The sequence below is a fragment of the Megalops cyprinoides genome, chromosome 22 (assembly GCF_013368585.1).
Source record: "Megalops cyprinoides isolate fMegCyp1 chromosome 22, fMegCyp1.pri, whole genome shotgun sequence".
In the NCBI taxonomy this organism is placed as follows: domain Eukaryota; kingdom Metazoa; phylum Chordata; class Actinopteri; order Elopiformes; family Megalopidae; genus Megalops; species Megalops cyprinoides.
Window position 1 is genome coordinate 5716223 of NC_050604.1, and position 23142 is coordinate 5739364.

The window sequence follows — 23142 nt, forward strand, 5'->3', positions numbered from 1 at the left end:
CAAGGCTCAGATATAACCAAGAATGTGATTAATTAATTCAACAAATAAATACTAATAACATATGGAAGTGCAAAATTGTTGACCTTAAATTACCCTATGTGACCATGCTTTGTTTTTCTTTAGAGAGGTGCTATTTTCTATCTGCTCATTACTGCCCATCTGGAGCACCTGGGATTTTTATCCTGCTTTCAAAGTTCTGTAGTGTAAACAAGACTCTCCTGGACTGTACAGTATGGCTTACTTGTACGGCTTACAAGTATGACATGTGGCTTGCTCAAAAGTGCAATATTGTATCTGACTCAAAGCCTATAACAAGTTAAAGAAAATATGTTTAGAGACAAATGACATGTTGCCTCTGGCATAAATTGTAAAACATCATGAAAAGCACAGATTAAAGAGATGGGGGTCCTCTGCGTAATCCTCAAATGGGGTGAAATCTTATATAAGCAAAATTATCTTTTAAAAGCCACTGTCCTTGCAATGTCATACTGTCTTTTCAATAAAGGATAGGCCTACCACTATTGTACCATCATGATTTCTCTCTTCTTTTCTCTTCCCCCATTTTCCTAATGTGAGACATTGAATTACCTGTCTCAAACAGTAGCCAGTCAGTTACAAGTGCTGGGGATAATTTGGGTTTTAAGCAATCCCATTTGAGCACCCCCAGCTATTAATATACATTTTACATTGTTAAACTCCTTCAACCGCTGTCATTGAGCACAGTCTTAAATGAATTATCATCAAAAGGAACATAAAATCAAATGAATAGTCCGACTGGAATTCAATGTTGGGCAAGCTACTTGGAAAGTGTAGTGAGCTAAGCTACCAAATTACTCTACATTAAATGAAGCTTCAGACACTGAAGGTAGCAAGCTAAGCTACACCAACATGGCAAATGTAGTTTACATCAGAAGCTACTTTTTTATTTATTTTTAAAATTGAACCAACTTAATGCCAGTGATCTGACTGATCATTGATCTCAGTGATCAATATAACTGTCAAACAGACACACAGATTAAAAAAAAAAAAGTTCAGTTCAATTGTTTATTAAATAATAACCGGTGATCGTTACTCTCACTGCTCCAAAACCAATTTCGCAACAAAAATAAATTTAAAAAAAAAAAGAAAAAAACCAAACGTGCTCCACATAATAACAAAAAAGTGTCGAGTACAGTTAAACATATGTATTTGTCAAGGTACGGCCTCTCTGTCCTCAGCGTTACAGGTTCCCTCTGCCATCTTTCCACAAAGTAAACTCAAGCTCTTATGTCTGTTAGGGATGTGCATCTCCATCACTGAGGCCAATGCGATACACATTTCGATGCATTGCCAACGATCCGATACATTAAAGATACATATGAAGCAACTACTAACGCCATACGATACGATTCACCCCTATTGCGATGCAGTGCGATTCGACACGATTTGATTTAACACAATGCACTTCAACGCGATACAATGCGATGCAAAAGAATATGATGCTATGCAATTCAATACGGTACAGATAGTTTGATTTTATTTCTTTGGTTCTTCTTAAGCAGGCAGCAAATCATAAATTAACTAAAAAAGTGCCATTTTTACTTCACATATTTGTCTTTCTAGTGATACAACTCAGTAAGCAACTCATTTATGCGGTTTCTTTTTGACTTAAGTTAGTCGTGCTGCCTGTGTACTTTATAGCGGCACGGCATATTTTGCAAATTGCAAGTGTCTTGTCAAATTGTCCGTATATCTTGAAAAATCCGAAGTGTCGCCACACATTTGATTTGTAGCAATTCGCTGGAACGTGTGACTCTTTGTCCTCCATGATAATCTGTGATTCGCCTGGATACACATCCAACTCGCGCGAGACTTGACCGATAGACTTGACGAGAATTGGCCACTGATAATAGTGGAGATGAGAGCGCGCCCTTGAGAAACAGTTTAGAGAGGAGGAATTAATCTAAATATAGAATTATTGGTCACATTTTAAATAATAAAGGCATAGGCCTAGGGCCTCTACTAATAATTATATATAAATAAATCGGATTTTACCGATGCAAAGATGTTAGAAACGATGCATCCCGGGTTCATCCCAAATTGTATCAGGAGCACACTTTTTTAATCGGGGCAATCACATTGTGAACTTTTATGCTGGTGAATCTAACCATCCCTAATGTCTGTATTCCCTTACTCCCCTGTCGTAGGCATCATCCCAAGGATTGGTACGTGATGTCATACGGAAGTGCTTCTGAGCTTCTGTGGCTACGTCCGTGTATGGCGGTGGTGTCACGTACTGTTCCTTGTTTTATTTCAGACCGCAGCAGAAAGATTCAATGAGGGTTCTCGAAAGATCCGCTGTGCTTGAGCTTCAGAAATGCTAGGGGAAATGTAGCTTGTGTGGACGGTACCGCACTACTTGATCAATAAAAGAGCTTCAATACTGAAAAACTGTTTGATTCAGAAAACAGAAACGTTACCACCACGCTACTGAGAAATGTAGTTAAACTAGTAACGCCGCTACTTGTAGCGACGCTACTGCCCAACACTGCTGAAATTATATGTAAAAATCTTCTTACGAATAATTTCACCCATGCTATAAAGACTCCGAGGTCCGAGGTATGAACTTACCGAGGTTCTTTCAGGTGAAGTTTATCAGTGTTGTTGGATATCATGCATATCACAGCCCGACTGGCATGATCCCCTTTGGATGCTCCACTCTAAAATAAGAAACAGAAACATTCACTAAAAATGAACCATGTGTATTCCTTAAAAATGGGAAGACAATTTTCCTCAACAAAAGCAATTTGACATACTAATATATAGTATTTGCTGGCTGTAACAACATACCATCAAAATCAGGCTTTTTAATGTTTATTTTGTGTTTATTGCTTTCAGTATTTGTCATTCAACATTACTCAGGCCGTTTTTTGTCTTTATATAACACAGTAGTTGTCTGGAATAGTCCTATTGTTTTTAGTTGATGCTTTCATGTGTATGATTGTATGTCAGTCTTTAATGAAAATGTGACTCTTTGTCCTCCATGATAATCTGTGACTCGCCTGGATACACATCCAACTCGCGCGAGACTTGACCGATAGACTTGACGAGAATTGGCCACTGATAACAGTGGAGATGAGAGAGCACCCTTGAGAAACAGTTTAGAGAGGAGGAATTAATCTAAATATAGAATTATTGGTCACATTTTAAATAATAAAGGCATAGGCCTAGGGTCTCTACTAATAATTATATATAAATAAATCGGATTTTACCGATGCAAAGATGTTAGAAACGATGCATCCCGGGTTCATCCCAAATTGTATCAGGAGCACACTTTTTTAATCGGGGCAATCACATTGTGAACTTTTATGCTGGTGCACCGATGCGAATCAGTGAATCTAACCATCCCTAATGTCTGTATTCCCTTACTCCCCTGTCGTAGGCATCATCCCAAGGATTGGTACGTGATGTCATACGGAAGTGCTTCTGAGCTTCTGTGGCTACGTCCGTGTATGGCGGTGGTGTCACGTACTGTTCCTTGTTTTATTTCAGACCGCAGCAGAAAGATTCAAAGAGGGTTCTCGAAAGATCCGCTGTTAATGAAAATTTAAATTTCTAAAGGTCTTTTTTTTTTTACATAAAAACAATGAACTCAGTGTTGCCCATTCATGTTCACTGTTCTTTTCATTAGCTGTTTTATAGTGTGCTTCTGTGTTTTTATGATTGCATTCAACAGTACCCTTATCTTTGCTTCTGTTTTGGCTGCATTTGCACGCTGGTTCCCTCTCTTTATTTTATCTTCTTTATCTGTTGGAGAAACAAACAATGAATTACAACCACCATCCCAAGGGCTATAAAATAAAATAAAATAGCAATGAATCTGGACTGGAAGATCTGTAAGGAATACAACATTGAAACAACAGACAAGTGGTACCAACACCAATCCTATACTGTGACTGAATCTAATGGAGTCTCAAATTTATGGGATATGCCAATTCATACTGACCAAGAGATAAGCACAAACAGACCAGACATAGTTATCAAAATGAACAATGAACAATGAAAGAAAGTGTATGATAATTGATGTAGCTGTACCATCAGAATGAAGAAAAAAACATCTGTCAAGATAACTGAGAAATTATCCAAGTGCAAGGACCTTGAGATTGAGATAAAAAGGGTGTGGGGAATGTCCACAGAGATTATACCAATGGTTATTGGAGCTGTAGGTCTGTTTAAAAAAAAAAAAAAAAGGAAAAATTTACTAATAGGATTACAATCAACATCCAGAAAGGACAGAAGATAACCCTTGGAGCAGTGCACATTTTGCAGAGGTTGCTCTCCATTACATGAAAAAAAATCTACCCTATAGCACTGAAGAATAGTGGTGATTATTTAGTGATCATTGTATCACTAGACTGATTAGTTTGGTAGAATTAGTATGCACAGTGTATAATGTGACTGTGTCTGTGTAGTTTTTAGGCTGATCACAGAGTTGTGACCTGTGGCCTACATTCCAAGAGATGCTGCTATGTTGAAATAATCATGCACACAGGCATACTGAAGTGTGTACGTGGTACCAGGCCATTCCAACGGAGAGGCCTATAATCCTGAGCACTTACCTAGCTGTAGGTTTAGACACTTTATACTTAATCATGTGGAAATCTATACATTCTTAGAGGATATGGGGATTTTCTATCCGGTAAGACTTTCTCCTACTCACTCTGTCTTCCATGTCAGTGTTTGTGACAAAGAGGAGTTGGGTCAGTGTGTACTCCCTTATCCATCAAGGATACGCTTTGGAACAATGTTTTTCCAATTAGGCGCCAGACTCTAGATGGTACAAGGTCAGGTATAATCAAATATCTGGACAGGTCATTTGTTTCCCACTCTTTAGGATGGTATAAGATGTTCTTTGTGCAGCAGAGTTCCAGTCAGTGAGTGTCCGTGTGTCTGCGTGCCAGTACCCACCTGCAGCAGAGGCAGACTGGATCGTGAGAGGTTGATGAGTGTGTAAGGCATAAGACTCTAAGTGAGACTTAGTGTGTGTAACATCTGAGCCGACCATTGCGTGTGAAGCCTTGCTGTATTGAAGACCATCAATAAACCTGTTTCTACCTCTCCTCCAACCACGGTCCAGACTGAAGTTCTTTGTGTTCTTTCACCGAAAGCCAACAGCACCCAAGGACCATTGTGGTTGCTCTCCATTACACGAAAGAAAATCTACCCTATAGCACCCAAGGACCATTGTTTGTACCCGGTTCTATAGATGTACTACAAGATGCAAAAAAGAAAATAATAATAGTAATAATGATTGTATCATCCAACCTGTTTTTTTTTTTTTTTTTTTTTTACAAAGAGCTTTTGGTATTGTACACAGCATATACTTGAGCCCAGATATAGTCTATGTCTTCTTTGCTCTATCCTAAGCGATGGATTTGAGTAAGTGTTTTTTTTTAAATACTGGACTAACATCACTAGTGCTAAATACTACCAAATAATAAATAAAAAAATGACTTTTTAGCTATATACCTACACTCATCCATTCTAAGAAAGAAAGGTATATATTAGAATTTACGGTTGAACACAAAATCCTCAAGTATCAGATTTCATGTGGGATATTAAGATTATCTCTGATTACATCTACTCATAAAATGTGCATTACCCTTTATGTCCTGCTCTTTCTCTGCAAGGGATTTGTCTGCTTGGTGGATGGCTTCTTGAAGACTCTTCTGTTTTTCCAAAAATATCTCCAATACATGATCTGCCTGTAATGCATGGATTGTTAAATGAGATCAGGCCAGTGTTGGTACCATTCTGCTAAATGTCCTGAATACAGGAATGCTAATAAAAATATAACCGCATAAGTACATATCGCAGGGTAGGCAGTAGGTGGGGGCTTGCAATGGCTTAATCCTTACCCCCCACAAGAAACCCACCATCGCTCCTTAGCCACCCCTACGAAACACCTATTACACTGATACACATGTGAAACTAAAAACTGAGGTTGAGCACAAAATGCAATATAAACGAAATTTTACACTGCTTAATGTTACCAACATGGCTCATGTGAGAGTATTTAAAAAAAAAGGTTCAAGACAGTTAACTAACCGCTGGGAAAAATTTAATCCTGAAATTTAAATAGGAGTTGTCTTGACATTTTGACATCTGGTTTACTTTTAAGGAAGCCATCAAGCTAGTCCCACTTTGTGAAATATCTGAGGGGAAGGGGGGTATGCAGGGGATGAAAGGTGATATTTTTAAATTCATCTGCTCTATCATTAAAAATTTTTATCCTTTTTATCTTCATCAGTTCTGAGCAACTGCCACATTTATCACACTTGGGCTTGATTGATTTAGTTACTTTATTAAGTGTTAGTTCAGCCCCTTCTGAATGTTACTCAGCCACTCTTCAGACAATGCAGTAAACAGAGCCATGACCACCACTGACATGTTCTATATGTAACATCAGTTATGTAAGTCCAATTAGATTTCCTCCTTTAACAATTCCAACATTACTTCAGGCAAAGTGTTCAGCTGTCTCAGGCAAGGCTAAAGTGTGAAAACAATGGAAAAAAATGGTCTCTAGAACTGCTTATACTGTGAAACTCTGAATTGTCCCCACATCTTTTCCAGATCAACTGAAACCCATACTGAGGAAACTGTAGTATCTTGGAAAGGAAGATGATGAGGGTAATGTGAATATGATCAGCTGCCAAGGAGACATGGTAAGGTTTTTTTCTGACTGTAATGCACAGAGGCTCAAGCAGAGTAGCCATTTTGCATAGAGATAGACATAAGATTGAAATTATAACCTCATCTAAGTTCACAAAACACTGTATGTGTGAGATTTGTAAGATTTAAATTTCAAGTTCAAATATTGACATTAAGGTGGTACCTTGATGCCTTTGCCAGGTGTATCTTTGTACTTCTGAATGATGGTGTCCAGTTGCATCTTGTATTCTTCATAACCTCCCAATTTCATGAAGAATTCTGGAATCAGTTCTGCAGACAACTGTTTTAGTATATCTTTGCATCGCTTTTCTGAGAGGTCAGCATTTTCCTTACACTTCCTCTCATACTCCTCATTCATAAGCCCCTTTTAACACAAAAACAACAAAAACACTTTCACTGATGGTAAACATTAGCATAGCCAAACATTAAAAATGTGTTAAATTCTTTACTAGGATCTCGTGAAATAGCTTTCAATGTTATATTAATATAAAATGTTAAAACATAAGCAGACAGTCTCCACAATAGATTTTGGTTGTGAAATAGTTCAATCTTACAGTGAGTTCTCTCTGGCACTGCTGATTCTCATCCTTAAAGTTGCAGGCCATGAAGAGCTGCAGCGCCTCCTTCAGGCAGCCCTCATGAACTCTGTCAAGCTCCTCCTGTGTTTCAGTGGGCAGCTTTACTCGCTCTCTCATCAGCTGCTTGTAGTTGGCGTGTGATTCCTTTACTAGAGTGGAGATCTCATGGTGAGTCAGGGCTAACACTACATTCTTATATGAATTATAACCCAGATCTTTAAATACCTCATTTAAAAAAAATATATATATTGATACGTTAAGAATGGGATCAATTAAGAGACAGGGTGATACTTTAGGGACAAGGACCACCCATCCTTGTTTTGTGAGAAAGCTGTTGGTATTTTACATAACAATGAGCTATACTCTGATTTATTCTACTTCTTATTGGTTTTCTCCTAACTGTGGCGTTTTTCAAAACCTGACCAACATCAATAGTGCTCATTATTAGTTAAAGGAAAATTCATGTAAAATGAGTAGCGGTAAGATATGAACAGTTTTGATTACTAATTATAATAGTACAAGCCAACAACAGAAGAGAGAAAGGCATTTGTTAGATATTAGTGTCTATCAGACTGTCCTCGAGTCTGATTTCATAAGTGTTATTCTGTCTCTCTGGTTAATGTTCTTTCATACTATGTATATTACCTTTTTTGGCTTTCTCTTTCTCTACAAGGCCCATCTCTGCTTGTTGGATGACTCCTTGAAGGCTCTTCTGTTTTTCCAAAAACATCTCTAATACAATATCAGCCTGTAATGCAGGGTTTGTTGCATGAGGTCAGGCAAGTGCTTGTACCATTCTACTGAATGATTTGAAGAATGAAAGCCTAATCACTGACCCCATCAATGAATATTGTATCTAGGTATGCATAATCTAGTAAAAGCTCTTTCAGTTTTTTAAAAATACATTTTTTCTCTTTTAACTTCATGAGCTCTGAGCAACTGGCACGCTTATCATACTAAGGCTTAATAAATTGAGTCTGTTACATTATTAAATATTGGGTCAGCCACCTCTGAATATTACTTATCCACCCCTCAGCCAATGCAGTAATATAGTGCTATCACCAACACTGATATAACGTTCTAAATTTAATGTCAGTTATTTAAATCTTCATTTCCACTTTTTTTGTCTTCCTTACCAGTTCCAGCATTGTTTCACACAATGTGTTCAACTATCCCAGGCAGGGATACAATGTAAAATCTAATGGAGAACTTGATTTCCAGTACTGATTAAACTTTAAAACTGAATGGCCCCACATCTTTTCCAGCATAACTGAAACCAGTACTGAGGAAATTATAGTAGTTCGCAGGGGACGCTGATGAGGGTAATGTCAATATGATGTGCTGGTAAAGAGCCAAGGCAAGGTTTTCCTGACTGTAATGCACAGAGGCTCAAACAGAGTAGCCATTTTGCATACAGATAGACATAAGATTGAAATTATAACCTCACAACTGCATTGGATTATCTAAATTCACAAAACACTATATGTGTGAGATTTGTAAGATTTAAATTTCGAGTTCAAATATTGACATTAAGGTGGTACCTTGATGCCTTTGCCAGATGTATGTTTGTACTTCTGAATGATGGTGTCCAGTTGCATCTTGTTTTCTTCATAACCTCCCAATTTCATGAAGAATTCTGGAATCAGTCTGACCGACAGCTGTTTTAGTATATCTTTGCACCGTTTTTCTGAGAGGTCAGCATTTTCCTTACACTTCCTCTCATACTCCTCATTCATAAGCCCCTTTTAACACAAAAACAACAAAAACACTTTCACTGATGGTAAACATTAGCATAGCCAAACATTAAAAATTAGTTAAATTCTTTACTAGGATCTCGTGAAATAGCTTTCAATGTTATATTAATATAAAATGTTAAAACATGAGCAGACAGTCTCCACAATAGATTTTGGTTGTGAAATAGTTCAATCTTACAGTGAGTTCTCTCTGGCACTGCTGATTCTCATCCTTAAAGTTGCAGGCCATGAAGAGCTGCAGCGCCTCCTTCAGGCAGCCCTCATGAACTCTGTCAAGCTCCTCCTGTGTTTCAGTGGGCAGCTTTACTCGCTCTCTCATCAGCTGCTTGTAGTGGGCATGTGATTCCTTTACTGCAGTGGAGATCTCATGGTGAGTCAGGGCTAACACTACATTCTTATATGAATTATAACCCAGATCTTTAAATACCTCATTTAAAAAAAATATATATATTGATACGTTAAGAATGGGATCAATTAAGAGACAGGGTGATACTTTAGGGACAAGGACCACCCATCCTTGTTTTGTGAGCAAGCTGTTGGTATTTTACATAACAGTGAGCTATACTCTGATTTATTCTACTTCTTATTGGTTTTCTCCTAACTGTGGATTTCAGCAAGTGGGCTTTTTCAAAACCTGACCAACAACAGTAGTGCTCATTATTAGGTAAAGGTAAATTCATGTAAAATGAGTAGCGGTAAGATATGAACAGTTTTGGTTACTAATTATAATAGTACAAGCCAACAACAGAAGAGAGAAAGGCATTTGTTAGATATTAGTGTCTATCAGACTGTCCTTGAGTCTGATTTCATGAGTGTTATTCTGTCTCTCTGTTAACGTTCTTTCATACTATGTATATTACCTTTTTTGGCTTTCTCTTTCTCTACAAGGCCCATCTCTGCTTGTTGGATGACTCCTTGAAGGCTCCTCTGTTTTTCCAAAAACATCTCTAATACAATATCAGCCTGTAATGCAGGGTTTGTTGCATGAGGTCAGGCAAGTGCTTGTACCATTCTACTGAATGATTTGAAGAATGAAAGCCTAATCACTGACCCTATCAATGAATATTGTATCTAGGTATGCATAATCTAGTAACAGCTCTTTCAGTTTTTTAAAAATACATTTTTTCTGTTTTAACTTCATGAGCTCTGAGCAACTGGCACACTTATCATACTAAGGCTTAATAAATTGAGTCTGTTACATTATTAAATATTGGGTAAGCCACCTCTGAATATTACTTATCCACTCCTCAGCCAATGCAGTAATATAGTGCTATCACCAACACTGATATAACGTTCTAAATTTAATGTCAGTTATTTAAATCTTCATTTCCACTTTTTTTGTCTTCCTTACCAGTTCCAGCATTGTTTCACACAATGTGTTCAACTATCCCAGGCAGGGATACAATGTAAATCGAATGGAAAACTTGATTTCCAGTACTGATTAATCTTTAAAACTGAATGGCCCCACATCTTTCCCAGCATAACTGAAACCAGTACTGAGGAAATTATAATAGTTCGCAGGGGACGCTGATGAGGGTAATGTCAATATGATGTGCTGGTAAAGAGCCAAGGCAAGGTTTTCCTGACTGTATTGCACAGAGGCTCAAACAGAGTAGCCATTTTGCATAGAGATAGACATAACATTGAAATTGTAACCTCACAACTGCATTGGATTATCTAAATTCACAAAACACTATATGTGTGAGATTTGTAAGATTTAAATTTCGAGTTCAAATATTGACATTAAGGTGGTACCTTGATGCCTTTGCCAGGTGTATGTTTGTACTTCTGAATGATGGTGTCCAGTTGCATCTTGTTTTCTTCATAACCTCCCAATTTCATGAAGAATTCTGGAATCAGTCTGACCGACAGCTGTTTTAGTATATCTTTGCACCGTTTTTCTGAGAGGTCAGCATTTTCCTTACACTTCCTCTCATACTCCTCATTCATAAGCCCCTTTTAACACAAAAACAACAACAACACTTTCACTGATGGTAAACATTAGCATAGCCAAACATTAAAAAATAGTTAAATTCTTTACTAGGATCTCGTGAAATAGCTTTCAAAGTTATATTAATATAAAATGTTAAAACATGAGCAGACAGTCTCCACAATAGATTTTGGTTGTGAAATAGTTCAATCTTACAGTGAGTTCTTTCTGGCATTGCTGATTCTCATCCTTAAAGTTGCAGGCCGTGAAGAGCTGCAGCGCCTCCTTCAGGCAGTCCTCATGAACTCTGTCAAGCTCCTCCTGTGTTTCAGTGGGCAGCTTCACTTGCTCTCTCATCAGCTGCTTGTAGTTGGCGTGTGATTCCTTTACTGCAGTGGAGATTTCATGGTGAGTCAGGGCTAACACTACATTCTTATATGAATTATAACCCTGATCTTTAAATACCTCTTTTAAAAAAAAATATTGATACGCTAAGAATGGGATCAATTAAGAGACAGGGTGATACTTTACGGACAAGGACCACCCATCCTTGTTTTGTGAGAAAGCTGTTGGTATTTTACATAACAATGAGCTATACTCTGATTTATTCTACTTCTTATTGGTTTTCTCCTAACTGTGGATTTCAGCAAGTGGGCTTTTTCAAAACCTGACCAACATCAATAGTGCTCATTATTAGTTAAAGGAAAATTCATGTAAAATGAGTAGCAGTAAGATATGAACAGTTTTGGTTACTAATTATAATAGTACAAGCCAACAACAGAAGAGAGAAAGGCATTTGTTAGATATTAGTGTCTATCAGACTGTCCTCGAGTCTGATTTCATGAGTGTTATTCTGTCTCTCTGTTAACGTTCTTTCATACTATGTATATTACCTTTCTTGGCTTTCTCTTTCTCTACAAGGCCCATCTCTGCTTGTTGGATGACTCCTTGAAGGCTCTTCTGTTTTTCCAAAAACATCTCCAACACAATATCAGCCTGTAATGCAGGGTTTGTTGCATGAGGTCAGGCAAGTGCTTGTACCATTCTACTGAATGTCTTGAAGAATGAAAGCCTAATCACTGACCCTATCAATGAATATTGTATCTAGGTATGCATAATCTAGTAAAAGCTCTTTCAGTTTTTTAAAAATACATTTTTTCTCTTTTAACTTCATGAGCTCTGAGCAACTGGCACACTTATCATACTAAGGCTTAATAAATTGAGTCTGTTACATTATTAAATATTGGGTAAGCCACCTCTGAATATTACTTATCCACCCCTCAGCCAATGCAGTAATATAGTGCTATCACCAACACTGATATAACGTTCTAAATTTAATGTCAGTTATTTAAATCTTCATTTCCACTTTTTTTGTCTTCCTTACCAGTTCCAGCATTGTTTCACACAATGTGTTCAACTATCCCAGGCAGGGATACAATGTAAAATCTAATGGAAAACTTGATTTCCAGTACTGATTAAACTTTAAAACTGAATGGCCCCACATCTTTTCCAGCATAACTGAAACCAGTACTGAGGAAATTATAGTAGTTGGCAGGGGATGCTGATGAGGGTAATGTCAATATGATGTGCTGGTAAAGAGCCAAGGCAAGGTTTTCCTGACTGTAATGCACAGAGGCTCAAACAGAGTAGCCATTTTGCATAGAGATAGACATAAGCTCGAAATTATAACCTCACAACTGCATTGGATTATCTAAATTCACAAAACACTATATGTGTGAGATTTGTAAGATTTAAATTTCGAGTTCAAATATTGACATTAAGGTGGTACCTTGATGCCTTTGCCAGGTGTATGTTTGTACTTCTGAATGATGGTGTCCAGTTGCATCTTGTTTTCTTCATAACCTCCCAATTTCATGAAGAATTCTGGAATCAGTTCTGCAGACAACTGTTTTAGTATATCTTTGCATCGTTTTTCTGAGAGGTCAGCATTTTCCTTACACTTCCTCTCATACTCCTCATTCATAAGCCCCTTTTAACACAAAAACAACAAAAACACTTTCACTGATGGTAAACATTAGCATAGCCAAACATTAAAAATTAGTTAAATTCTTTACTAGCATCTCGTGAAATAGCTTTCAATGTTATATTAATATAAAATGTTAAAACATGAGCAGACAGTCTCCACAATAGATTTTGGTTGTGAAATAGTTCAATCTTACAGTGAGTTCTCTCTGGCACTGCTGGTTCTCATCCTTAAAGTTGCAGGCCATGAAGAGCTGCAGCGCCTCCTTCAGGCAGCCCTCATGAATACTGTCAAGCTCCTCCTGTGTTTCAGTGGGCAGCTTTACTCGCTCTCCCAGCAGCTGCTTGTAGTGGGCGTATGATTCCTTTACTGCAGTGGAGATCTCATGGTGAGTCAGGGCTAACACTACATTCTTATATGAATTATAACCCAGATCTTTAAATACCTCATTTAAAAAAAAAAAAATATTGATACGTTAAGAATGGGATCAATTAAGAGACAGGGTGATACTTTAGGGACAAGGACCACCCATCCTTGTTTTGTGAGCAAGCTGTTGGTATTTTACATAACAGTGAGCTATACTCTGATTTATTCTACTTCTTATTGGTTTTCTCCTAACTGTGGATTTCAGCAAGTGGGCTTTTTCAAAACCTGACCAACATCAATAGTGCTCATTATTAGTTAAAGGAAAATTCATGTAAAATGAGTAGCAGTAAGATATGAACAGTTTTGATTACTAATTATAATAGTAAAAGCCAACAACAGAAGAGAGAAAGGCATTTGTTAGATATTAGTGTCTATCAGACTGTCCTCGAGTCTGATTTCATGAGTGTTATTCTGTCTCTCTGTTAACGTTCTTTCATACTATGTATATTACCTTTTTTGGCTTTCTCTTTCTCTACAAGGCCCATCTCTGCTTGTTGGATGACTCCTTGAAGGCTCTTCTGTTTTCCCAAAAACATCTCCAACACAATATCAGCCTGTAATGCAGGGTTTGTTGCATGAGGTCAGGCAAGTGCTTGTACCATTCTACTGAATGATTTGAAGAATGAAAGCCTAATCACTGACCCTATCAATGAATATTGTATCTAGGTATGCATAATCTAGTAACAGCTCTTTCAGTTTTTTAAAAATACATTTTTTCTGTTTTAACTTCATGAGCTCTGAGCAACTGGCACGCTTATCATACTAAGGCTTAATAAATTGAGTCTGTTACATTATTAAATACTGGGTCAGCCACCTCTGAATATTACTTATCCACCCCTCAGCCAATGCAGTAATATAGTGCTATCACCAACACTGATATAACGTTCTAAATTTAATGTCAGTTATTTAAATCTTCATTTCCACTTTTTTTGTCTTCCTTACCAGTTCCAGCATTGTTTCACACAATGTGTTCAACTATTCCAGGCAGGGATACAATGTAAAATTAATGGAAAACTTGATTTCCAGTACTGATTAAACTTTAAAACTGAATGGCCCCACAGCTTTCCCAGCATAACTGAAACCAGTACCGAGGAAATTATAGTAGTTTGCAGGGGACGCTGATGAGGGTAATACACAGAGGCTTAAACAGAGTAGCCATTTTGCATAGAGATAGACATAAGATTGAAATTATAACCTCACAACTGCAATGGATTATCTAATTTCACAAAACACTATGTGTGAGATTTGTAAGGTTTAAATTACGAGTTCAAATATTGACATTAAGGTGGTACCTTGATGCCTTTGCCAGGTGTATGTTTGTACTTCTGAATGATGGTGCCCAGTTGCCTCTTATATTCTTCAAAACCTCCTGATTTCATGAAGAATTCTGGAATCAGTCTGACCGACAGCTGTTTTAGTATATCTTTGCACCGTTTTTCTGAGAGGTCAGCATTTTCTTTCCTTTTCTGCTCGTATTCCTCATTTATAAGTGTCTGTCAAAATAGAGAAACATTAGCAATGCTTTCAGCGGTGGTGTTCATTTTTATTGCTAGAAATGTAATGTCTGTACAGGATTCATTACCAGCATCTAATGACATGTTTTGCCACTCTGGTTATGAAATAGATCAAGCTTACAGTGATTAATGTCCTGCACTGCTGGTTCTCATCCTCAAAGTTGCAGGCCATGAAGAGCTGCAGCACCTCCTTCAGGCAGTCCTCATGAACTCTTTCAAGCTCCTCCTGTGTGTCAGTGGGCAGCTTCAATCGCTTTCCCAGCAGCTGCTTGTAGAGGTCACATGACTCCTTTACTGCAGTGGAGTTATTGATGTGAAATAGAGATGACACTGTATTCTCATCTGAATTATAACCCACATATTCAAAGACCTCATTTAAAAAAATATATTAACATATTGAGGATAGGATCAACTTCAAGACAAGGTGATATCTCAGGGATAAAGATCACCCTACCTTCTTTTCTAAGCCAGTCGTTCATATCTTACATAATAAGGACTCTTATTTAAGTTTAAATTTATTTTAAGACTCTATGCCTTATTTGCTTTATCCTAAAATGTGGATTTCAACAAGTGGCCTTTTTTCAATACTTGACCACATCACTAGTGCTTAAAGGTAAATTCATTACAGTTGAGTAGTGGTAAGGTATTCACAGTTATGATCAATTATAATACTACAAACCAAACACCCAAGAAACAATGTAATATATTAGATATTACTGTCCAGTAGGCAGTCCTTGAGTCACATTTCATGTGGGATAATGGGACTGTCTGTTAATATTCTACAGTATTATGCATATTACCCTTTTTTTCTGCCTCTTTGTCTAGGAAACTGTTCTCTGCTTGTTGGATGATTCCTTGAAGGCTTTTCTGATTTTCCAGAAACGTCTCCAATACATGATCAGCCTGTAATGCAGAGTTTGTTGAATGAGAATTGGCAACTGCTCATACCATTCTACTAAATGTCATGAATAAAGGAATGCTAATACTAATAATAACATAACCACACATATGCAAAAAGAAAGGGTGGCAGGAGGTGGGGGCTTTTGATGGCTTAATCACCCCTACAGAATCCCATTCCCCCCTACTTTGCCGCTCCTACAACTTACCTCCAAACCTAATACACATAAGAAACTACAAACAATTATAGCCTACATTAATGGCTTGAACAACCATTTTCACATATAAATAAACATTTATAAGAGGTTGAGCATACAATGCAATATAGACATAATTTTAAACTGCTTAATGTTACCAACATGGCTCATGTGAGAGTATTTTATAATAGATGCTAGTCAACTAGCCTACAGGAAAAAAGTTAATCCAGAAATCTAAGAAAGGAGTTGCCCTGACATGTCTTCAATTGGTCTGCATTTAAAGAAGCCATCAAACTAATTATGCTTCATGAAATTTCTGGTGGGGTTAAAGCAAATGTTCATTCGCTCTGTTATTATAAGCTGGTGAGAAAAAGAAGGAGGCAAGACTATACTGCTGTGTGTGCGCGTGTGTACGTCTGTATCTGCATGAAGAAACATTTGGGAATGGGGAAAGAGATAGAGTTCTGTGTTATCAATACATGTTGTGTGTTTAAGTAACCTTGACTTGCTAGAGGCTTTTTCAAATTTTTAAAAATATGTTCTTTCCTTTTTAGCTTCATAACTTTTGAGGAACTGGCACATTTATCATACTTGGGATTAATAGATTGAAGATCTGACTATTACTCAGCCACCCCTCAGCCACTGCAGTAAAAACGGGCTATTACCGCCACTGACATGTTCTATAATTAATGTCAGTTATTTAAAATTGTACCTTTAGTTTGCTTTCCCCTTTACCAATTCCAACATCGTGTCACACAATGTGTTCAGCTATGCAAGATAGGGATACAATGTAAGTCCAATGGACAAAACGGTTTCCAGAATTTCTCAGACTTCCAAAGTTATTATACATCTTTCCCCATCTTTTCTAGCATAACTTAAAAGTGAGTAATGAAGTCTTTTTAGGGGAATATGATAAGGGTAATGTGAGTACGATGTGCAGCAAAAGAGCCAGGGCAAGGGTTTCCTGGTTGTAATGCACAGAAGCTCTAACAGAGTAGCTAGTTTGCATAGAAAATGGAATGAGCCTGAATTTATTTCACAACTGCCAAGATTTTCTTTTCTCACAGAACACTACATCTGTGCAATTTGTAAGATTTAAGTTTCAAATTTAAATAATGAGATTAATGTGGTACCTTGATGCCTTTGTCAGGTGTATCTTTGTACTTCTGAATGATGGTGTCCAGTTGGGTCTGGTAGTCTTTATATCCTCCCACTTTCATGAAGAATTGTGGGATCAGTGTGACTGACAGATGTTTCAGTAGATCTGTGCAGTGTTTTTCTGAGAGGTCAACATTTTTTTCACACTTCTGCCTATAGTCCTCCTTTATAAGCCTCTGTTAATATAGAGGAACAACAGGAATGCTTTTAGTGGTGGTAGACATTTGTCTTGCCAGAAATGTAATGAATGGGCAGGATTCTTTACCAGGATCTAATGACACAGTTTGCTTTTCTTGTTGTGAAATAGTTCAACTTACAATGAGTTCTCTCTGGCACTGCTGGTTCTCATGCTCAGAGTTGCAGGCCATGAAGAGCTGCAGTGCCTCCTTCTGGCAGTCCTCATGAACTCTGTCGAGCTCCTCTGTCTCAGTGGGCAAATTCACTTGATCTTCCATCAGCCGCTTGTAATGGTCATATGACTCCTTTACTGCAATGGAGTTACTGATGTGAGATGAAGCATTGCTCTACCGTTTGCTTTAGTATGGATTTGAGCAAGTGGACTTCATTCAATACCTAACAAACTCAAGTTCACAACTACTCAAAAGTAAAATGCAGCAACACAAGAAACAATGACAAAAATTACATTGGATATACATTATCCACTATAGGAGTGTCCATTAAACCATATTCAGTCCTCAAGTGCCTGATTTAATGTGGAATATTATATTTGACATCGCCTCATACTGTGTATGTTACCCTTTATGTCATTTTCTTTTTCTATGAGGTAGATATCTGCTTCATGGATGAATTTTTGAAGGCAATTGTGTTTTTCCAAGAAGGTAGCCAGTGCATGTTCGGCCTGTAATACAAGATTTGCTTGATGAGATCAGAACAATAAGACATCACACACATACAGAGTTTCAAAGGTACATTATTTTAAGATATGTCTCTGCCTTCTTCTCCCTCAGCATTTGCAGTGTTTCTCAAACATTGTGTTTATTTACATGAACAGAGATTCAATGTAAATTCCAGTGGTAGGGTTGCAGATTTATTCTGTTGCAATACACACACACACACACACACACCATTCATTCTATACCTTATATATTCCAGATATATAATGCTTCCTATGGAAGAATTTGGGAATCCGAGGTGACTGGTTTAACGTAAGAAAGGGTTTCAGAGTAGCATGTCCTCTCAATTAATATGTCATTGCACAACTGATATGGCTAACCAGCTTGGTAACCTTGTCCACTGTGCTAGCATTTTGTTTCCTTGCTGTATTAGGGCTGGTGTTCTAACAGCAAGATAATAGACAGCCACTGCTCACTGGACCTAGAGGCCATATCTGTCCAGTGCAGACCGTTCTATCTGCCACGGGAGCTAACTGTAGTCATCGTTACTGCTGTCTATATCCCGCCGGATGCTAACATTAGCACGGCGCTCGGACATCTTCAACACATCGTAAACAAACAACAGAGGACTCATCCCAACGGCGTCCACATAATCGACAGGGATTTCAACCAAGTATGCTTAAAGACTGTGCTCCCCAAACTCCACCAGCATGTCAAGTGTCCTACTAGGGGGGAAAATACACTTGATCGTGTCCATACCAAAATTAAGCATGCTTACAGGGCGACACCCCTCCCCCACCTAGGACAATCCAACCGTCCCTCTCTGCTCCTCATCCCGGCCTACACCCCCCTCAGAAAGAAAACAAAACCGAGCACACAAACCATCAGAACGTGGCCTGAAAATGCTCTCTCCCAGCTACAGGACTGTTTTGCTTGTACAGAACGGAGCATCTTTGAACAGGAGGACCTGGAGGCATACACAGAGACTGTGCTTTTCTACATAAAGAGCTGTGTAGAAAATGTCATAGTGGACAAACGCATCCAGGTTTTTCCAAACAGGGAACCCTGGATGACAAGTGAAGTCCAGGCTCTAATCAGAGCTCGTAACTCTGCCTTCAGGATGAGAGACAGCTCACTGTACAGCATTGCCAGAGCCAACCTGAGGAGAGGCATCCAACATGCCAAGGAGGTCTACAGGAGGAAGATAGAGGGCTACCTCACGGACAACAACCCTCGGCAGATGTGGAGGGGCATCCAGGCTATAACCAACTACAAAGGCCAGAGCCCAACGACCACCGGCAGCAGCAGCACGCTGGCAGAGGAGCTGAACAGCTTCTTTGCCCGCTTTGAGACCACCACACACCTGCACACACTGCCTCCCCACAACTCCAGCACCCCCCCTCTCTCTCTCCAGGAGCATGAAGTGAGGAAGACACTGAGAGCAGTGAACCCCAGGAAAGCTGCTGGACCTGACGGCATCCCGGGGGCTGTGGTCAAGGCATGCGCAGACCAGCTGGCAGGGATCCTCACCAAGCTGTTCAATCTCTCCCTGACGCATGCCACCTATTCCCAAAAAACCTGCCATAGACAGCCTCAGTGACAACAGACCCATAGCCCTCATGTCTGTAGTTATTAAGTGTTTTGAGCGGCTAGTCTCTGAGCACATCACCTCCCTCCCTCCTTTGACCCCCACGAGTTTGCTTATAGAGCAAACCGATCTACGGAGGACGCCATCACCATAACACTTCACAGAGCGCTGAGTCATCTGGAGAACCGGAAGAGCTATGTGAGGATGCTCTTCGTGGATTACAGCTCAGCGTTTAACACAATCATCCCAGACATATTAGTTATCAAACTGTTCAAACTACAGATCTCCCTCCCCACCTGCACCTGGATCAAACATTTTCTCACAAACCGCCCACAGTCTGTCAGACTTGGCCCCCACCTCTCCCCCACGCTCACACTCAGCACTGGTTCTCCTCAGGGCTGCGTGCTGAGCCCCCTACTGTACGCCCTGTACACTTATGACTGCACTCTGTCCCACCCAACCATCGCCATCATCAAGTTTGTGGACAACACCACCGTGGTTGGGCTCATCTCCGATGGGGATGAGACGGCATACAGGGCTGAGATAGGGAAACTGTCTGCGTGGTGCTCAGAAAATAACATGTCACTGAACTTCCTTAAAACAAAAGAACTTATCATGGACTTCAGGAAACACAGACAAGTCCACAACCCTCTCCTCATCAATGGAGAACATGTGGAAACTGTCACCACCTTCAGGTTTCTGGGCACCCACATCTCTGAAGATCTCTCCTGGACATCCAACGGCTGCACTTCCTGCGTGTCCTCAGGAAGAACAACCTGGACAAGAAGCTGCTGCTGGCCTTCTATCACTCCTCTGTGGAGAGCATATTAACATACTCTCTGGGGGTGTGGTACGCAGGCTCCACAGCTGAGGATAGGAAGACTGTGCGGAAGGTTATTAACACCGCACAAAAAATTATCGGCTGCCCTCTGCCCTCCCTGGATGACATATCCAGATCCCGTTGCCTCAGTAAAATTAAAGCCATCACAGGAGACCCCTCACATCCCGCATATCACCTGTTTGACCTGTTGCCCTATGAACGGCGCCTCAGGTCAATCAAGTCTCACACCACCAGACTAACCAACAGCTTCTTCCCCTGGGCCATACGGACTGCTAACAAACACTGACACCCCCACCCCCCCACTGACCCCACCACCTTCTACCTCAATATAACTGTGCAATTTCACTGTGCGCTTCAAGTAGTTTTTAAAAGGCCATATTTATTGCACAACTTTTTCTTTATATTTAAAATGTGTGTCTTCTTTTTAAATTTGTATTTTGTTGTATTTTATTGTACCTTATACCTAATGTCGTGTGCCTTATTTGTATTATGTTTATATAAATGTTCCACAGTGCACTGTTGTTGCAGACAACCACAATTTCGTCGTACCCCACCGTGCAATGACAATAAAGTCTATTCTGATTCTGATTCTGATTCTGATTAACGTTTGCTAGCCAGCTAACATTAACTATTAAGAGTTCATGTTGTTGATTAGCTTGTAGCCTGTAACTATAAATGCATGTACAGAGATAGCTAGCTGTCATGCAAACATCACTGTGGAGTTTCTTCATTGTAAAGAGAAGACATTATCTGCAACACTGTAGCTTATGAGCAATTTTAACAATTTTAACTTAATTTTTTTGCAATATTCAAATGGAAAAGGAAATACAACAAATGGGGTTAACATAGCTTTTCTATACAATAACTTCCTCTGGCTAGACAACGCTCCACAGTTACATGGTCTGAATTGTGACACACAAGAGATAGAAGCACGATAGTGACACTGGGTAAGTGCTAGGAGCACCCATTAAAATAAATTTAAAAATAATAATAATAAAACCTGCTGTACTGAGGTCCTCACCTACTAATGCTGATATGATGAAAAATGCAAATATTAGCCTCATAGATCAGCCCAGGTGATCAACTGACTGACCTCTATGAGGCAATGTAAGCTTTGCAACATATTTGTGAGAGGAGTGTGAGAGCGCTAAACTACAACATTTCAGGATGCAACAAGAATAACTTAACAATGACATGCATATGACCTTCCAACACACAGAACCTGATGTTATGCAGTTATAGGTGATGAGCATTTTCCCAAGACTTGCCTTGATGTTGAGAATCGGGTAAGGGTAGACATGTCATTGGGGTTATTAAGCGGGTACATCTTGGATGTTTCATTGATGAGCCCAAAACCTCTCAAGAAGGTTCAACAGTGACTACTGTCATCCCAGAACCACCCCCTGTATATCTACCCAAACTGTGTTCCCTTGTGCCCGGTAGGGCTCCTTGTGCCAAGAGCAAAGCCTCTTCTTCCCTATATAGCACTTGCCTTGTGATGTTCCTGTGTCTAAGGGCTGATTTTGACAAATAATGTTGCTGTCTGCACTATGTCTTTTGGAGTCCATTTCTATCCTGTTGACACTGTGTGTAGCACCACCTGGTGCCATGTCTTGAGATTCTTTTAGTGTCATCTCTAGTCTTTGGTGTATTTGAATTTCTTAGCAAGACCAGAAGCAGCCCGATTGAGGACTCCTTTCCTATACAATTCTATCATGGCTGAGACATCATGGATCTCAAAGCTGTTTCCTCACAATTGAGAACTGTCATCTCCATCCTCTCAAGTTTTGTGACGGACACATCACACACAGCTAGCAGCTACATCAGCTCACAGAACAGTGTATCAGTGAGATTTCGGGCAACTGCCACTGACATGTTCTAAAGCCAGCCAGGACAAGGCTGATTGTAAGTCATAGAGGCTCTAACAGAGTAGCCATTTCGCACAGAGACAGACATGATCCTGACATTATGACCTCACAACTCTAAAGATCTTTTTTTCACAGAACTCTGTGTCTGAGATTTATAAGGTTTAAGTTTCAAGTGTTAATATTGACATTAAGGTGGTACCTTGATGCCTTTGCCAGTTGTGCCGTTGTACCTCTGAATGATGGCGCCCAGTTGCATCTTGTAGTCTTTAGAAACTCCTAACTTCATGAATTCTGGGATCAGTCTGACTGACAACTGGTTTAGTAGATCTGTGGAGTGTTTCTCTGAAAGGTCTGCATTTTCCTTGCACTTCCGTTTATACTTCCCATTTATATGTCTCTGTTAACACAGAAACAACAACAATGCTCTCACTGGTTGTGTTTATTAGTACTGCCAAAATTTAAAATATGTGAAAGATACTTAATCAGCATCTGATTACATTTTTGCCATGTCATATTAAAATGTTAAATGATAAGTTCACATAGTCTACATGATACATTCTGGTTCTGAATAGTTCAAGCTTACAACAATTTTGCTATGGCACTGCTGGTTCTCATCCTCAAAGTTGCAGTCCATGAAGAGCTGCAGTGCCTCCTTCTTGCAGTCCTCATGAGCTCTGTCAAGCTCCTTCTGTGTCTCAGTGGGCAGCGTCACTCGCTCTTCCATCAGCTGCTTGTAGTGGTCATATGACTCCTTTACTGTAATGGAGTTATCATTGTCAGACATCGTCAACAATACGAACAACAGACATGCAACCATACGAATTACATCCCAGATCTCCCAA